Here is a 5,063-nt window from a genome sequence, read left to right as displayed (position 1 = left end):
ATATATATATATATATATATATATATATATATAGAGAGAGAGAGAGAGAGAGAGAGAGAGAGAGAGAGATATGCGTTATAATAACGAACCCGTTGCACTATTATAAAATACCCTATTGTTATATCGCATCCGCAGTAATCACAATGTATAAAGGGTTGTCACCCCTGAACCATCAATTGCGATATATATATATATATATATGAACCCAACGGAGGCATTAAAAACAGTCTATAATAATATCGCGTCCATAATATTGGCAGTTATGTATCGCAGCGCTTAAATCCCTTGTCACATTAAAAATGCGATTGCGATAATAACATGAACCTGACTACACCATTGCAATATAAGTTAATATATTATCGCATTCATCACATATCGCATATATTGTAAAGCCTTGCCACACTATAAAGTGCCGATTGTGATAAAGTTGTGGAGGAGTGGACCCATTGAAGTTATGGATGTGGGCGTAATGCATTTGAAGTCCAGCCTTAAGCGTTCGGTTGGGTTTTTTCGGTGTATTCCGTGTATTCAAATAAATGTATTGCCCGGGATTTTTTTAAGGCCAAACACATAAATAAATGCTTACGATAGTTTATTGGGCCTGAACCGTTGCGATTGCAATTGCGGGATTACTATTGTATATTGAAAAAAAGGGGGGCTTCTCTGATATAGTCATTTCTTTAATATGCAACATTATTATTATTTGGCCTCTTTTCCACATTAATGTGTCATGTATGTATTGATGGATTTGAAGAGACAGAGGAAGCCAAAGAGTGAGCGCAGAGGAAGCTGAAAGGTCAAGCGAGTATTGAGGAAGCCAAAGAGCCAGTGGAGAAAGGAAGCCAAAGGCTAGGGGTGTCAGGAATATAAAACAGAGAACAAGGAATGATGAGTGTTACTGGCAAAATTGTAAGAAACAGAGGAAGCTGAAGTTCTAGCAGAGGAGGAAGAAGCAGGAAGACAGAAGTAGTCATAGGTCTAGCAGGGTTGGGAGTGGAGTATTACAACCAAACAGATCCATACAGTCTACAGCAGAGGGTTGGAGCCCTTGAGGTTGGTGCCTCAGAACTAAAAGGATTGGTGTCCTAGGAGTTGGTGCTCCTAAATTCAAGGTTGGTGCCTTGACAAGACAGAGTTGGTGCTCTGGAGGTTGGTGCCTCACAAAGAGTCCAAGTTGGTGCTTGGAAACCAATTGAAACCATATATATGTATATATATTGTATTTGATTTTTTGCAAATACCACATTAATAAAAGAATCTATTTCTGTTATCTACTTATGTATTCCAAATATGAATGTTTTAACTGATAAAATTAATAATTGAAAAGAAATACGGATTCACCCCCCTCTCAGTATTTCCAACACAAGCATGGTAGGATGCCCAATTAGAGAATATATCCTTGGTCATTAAGCTCAGAGAGATAGAAGAGACCAACCTTGCTCGCATCGCATCTTAAGATGACTTCTACCAGGAATTAATATCATGCTTATATCACCCTAGATATATCTAGAATATCCTTGAAAAATGGTTGCATCTCTTCCAACTACCTAATCAGTCAGTACAACCCTACTGTAACACCCTCCTCCCACATCTACCCAAGTAACTGGACAACCAGGGTAAACATGTGACGAGAAGTTACTATGATATGATTTGACTCCCTATGCGTCAGTTAAGGAAGTGGAACTGGCGGAACACATCATGCAGAGCTTCCACATCAGCAACATAATTCCTAGGAGCCATCCCAACCACTTAGGTAAACAGTCCTCAGGTCCCACTAAGGTTTTAGACCATTAAACCCCAGAACTCTTCCTTGATATGGACAAACATGTGTCCAGGAGGCTGAAGACACTCCCATAGCATGGGTATGCATGCGTCTAGGGACTTTTCTCCTCGTACATGTGCCTACAACTCTAGGATTTGTGCCACTTTTTCAAGCCCAGGTCACTGCCCAAAATTCAATGCCACTTTTAGAACTGAAAGATAACAACATAATAATGATACAAATTCAAATACTTGAACAAGGAATTGACTACACCCCTACTAGCCATGACAGACATTTCATCAAACATGTCACAATTATGTAATCTATATGTTTAAACAACAAATCTTAGCATAGTTGTCTCCTATTCATCTGAGAATCGCTAAGAAGCATTAATGCCTCAACATATTAGTTGTAGTTTCATCCATTAGGCCATAGATACATTGTCCATTCTTTTACAAGTAAAAACATGATGAAGGCCATACATAGCCATCGTCATAATACATGTTCATAACTAGCATAATAACAACAGAAATACCAATAAAAAACATCCATATAATCCACATATAAACTAGTATAATACTCATGAAATAACAAGCAGAGATAACCTCATATTAATTTTTATACGGGATTTACGATTGGGGAAAAATTTATCTCCCCTAGGTCGGTGGCTAACCTAGAACAACAGAGAGACAAGGAACAAAATTTTTTTCTTTAAAGTAAATAGATGATGGAGAGAGGCCTCCCTGGAATCCTTTGCACACTTCGCTCCTTCTTTAGCTTGGAAGCTCCAATCCCAGCTCTGATTGCCAAAATTAGAACCTGCATAGTGAGATAACACAAGCCAAGAAACTACGAGATCTATGTAGTATCATCTACGTACTTTATTCAATAAATCAACATGGTATTGAAATAAGTGAAATAACAACATCACATATAGGAAAACAATGAATTATTTACCATAAATGGAAGGAGATTTCAACCATAAGTAGTAGTTGATCTTGTATAAGAGCTCCTCCAAGTTGTTGACTTGTCATTTCCTTGTCACAATATGTACCTCTAATCACCCTAAATGCATGAGATGATGACCACTCACTACAGCAGCATAAGGGCAGAATCACTCTCCAAAAGCCAATCCCCAACCACATAGAAGGTTGATAATATATAAAGAAGGAAAGTAAGTTGGGAGTTCTTATTCAATTACCAATCTAGGGTAATAGATCCACCTTTGATGGAGGGATAAGATGAAAGGATAAGTGGTGAAAACTCCAATGTAGGCAAGGATAAGATCTGAATGATCCAAGGTAAGTAGTTGTAACAATTTCTTGAAACTCCTAGAAGGGGAATCTTATGGAATCTCAATCATTCTCCCAGATTTCTAGAACCAACAAAAGTGCAAAAGGGAGCAACCTGTTGGTGACCAACACATGCCGCAGTGGAACAACCTGTTGATGAACACATCTCAGTAGGCCTACAAGTAGCATTGGTCCTCAAACTGTATTAAATGAAGCAGTTTAGGGCTCAAACTATGGGAAATGAAAGGTATATGAATATGGCTTTGTGCAATATGGTGACAAGGGGGAATAGGATGATGATTGATCCCATTAGGATGTGACAAAATGGCCTATAACAAAATGCCTCGTAAAGCGTAAAGTTAGAGACAATGACTAATGACGGAAGCTCTTTACCTTGTGACAAGTAAGGATCAAGGAGAATCGGCGAGCTTCATTTGTTACAATACATTTACAACATGACATATTTGTTTGTTTAGGGAGGCATACCCATACTCAACTCATAAGCTAATCATAACATGTACAATGATCAAAAGATGCGTCCACAAATGCAATTGGTGGACCCATGACTAGATTAATGTTTATATGATCACGACCATCATACATTGTTATCTTTGTATAACCTTGAAATGGTATCCCGGATGGCAGAAACTAGATCTGGGGTCTTCTATCTCGTTCACACGCCCAACCAATGTATGAGTCTAACCATGTGAATCAATGTGAGTCTAACCATGTAAATTTTTTAATGAATATTATTAAAAAAATAAATTAAGTTGTTAAATCTATAAAAGTTAAGATGATGAATTTTTATATACCACCAAAAATACATTTTAAACAAGAGATTATTATTTTTTTCTGAAATTGTTTCACCCTATTCCACCCAAAACTCCAAAACGAAGACAACGCTGTAAATTTTATCCTGCAAAGTTGATCATTGTTTTAATTTCTGGAACTGGTGCAGACTGTGGTGTTGAGGGTCCGCAATATAGATTGTGACAGCTATGAGAAGAGAGTGAGGAGGTCAGTCTCGTCAATGAAAGGTGAGCACTGAGTTTTTGGGGTGGTTCTTTAACTGGATTTGTTCACATTGTGCATCACTTTTTAGTATTATATTAAATCATATTAAGATGTTCTCAGATATTATTAACAGTTATACAATACTTCTATCATAAATATAAAGCTTAATGATGATTGAATCATCTCCTAGCGCAGGCGTGCAATTGGTGGATCTAGACAGAAAGGAGAAAAATTTAACAGTAACTGGATACGTGGAGGTATACAAAGTGCTGCGGAGGGTGAATCACACCGGTAAGCCTGCAGAGGTTTGGCCTTATGTACCTGCCGAAATGGCATACCATCCCTATGCTACTAGGGTTTACAACAAGAAAGCTCCTCGCGCATGAACCCTAATCGCACAGACGAGCAGTACACTTCCATGAACCCTAATCGCACAGACGAGCAGTACACTTCCATGCTCAGTGAAGACAATGCGAATTACTGCACCATCATGTAGTTGCCGGTGCTGCTACCTATAGAGTCAAAACTATTTAATGGGGCGGCGGCAATAGAAGAGGCTCGCAGCTTTTTCTCAACGCCCACCATTCTTGGTGATTGGTGGTGTAGGGCGGCTTCTTCATCTTTATAATTATATTTCTAATGGGTTTTCAAGGAGAAGGAGAAGAGATCATGAACATGGTTTGAAAATTATTAGTCTTCATGAATATTTCCGCCGTGCCAAAATATCAAAGCAGAAGAGAGGCCAAGCCATAAGCGACACAACGCGAACAAATAATGATCGTGTTGAGATTCCTCGCCCTATTCCTTTATCTTTCAGTATACATACATTTTGTAATATGACCCTCAGCATTCTTAAGAATCCAAGGACTCGTCAAAAGAGACGTGTATTCTCGTGAATGACTGTGTAAAGTATAACAGTTTTTTCCCTGATATATGTTGATGTACCCATAAGGTCATTCATTTTTTGAAGGTTTGAACCATTTACTTTACAGAGG

At 38.3% G+C, this 5,063-nt stretch overlaps 1 pseudogene; it reads left to right on the top strand.

Moving 5' to 3' along the window:
• Nucleotides 1–454: 454 nt before the first annotated feature.
• Nucleotides 455–4,454, top strand: LOC149144057 (heavy metal-associated isoprenylated plant protein 20 pseudogene; annotated as a pseudogene).
• Nucleotides 4,455–5,063: the final 609 nt, after the last annotated feature.

This window comes from Pinus tabuliformis, chromosome X, assembly GCF_031772625.1.
Source record: "Pinus tabuliformis cultivar Carrire ecotype Pingquan chromosome X, CPIR1, whole genome shotgun sequence".
NCBI lineage: Eukaryota > Viridiplantae > Streptophyta > Pinopsida > Pinales > Pinaceae > Pinus > Pinus tabuliformis.
This window is presented reverse-complemented; position numbering and strand designations above follow the sequence as displayed.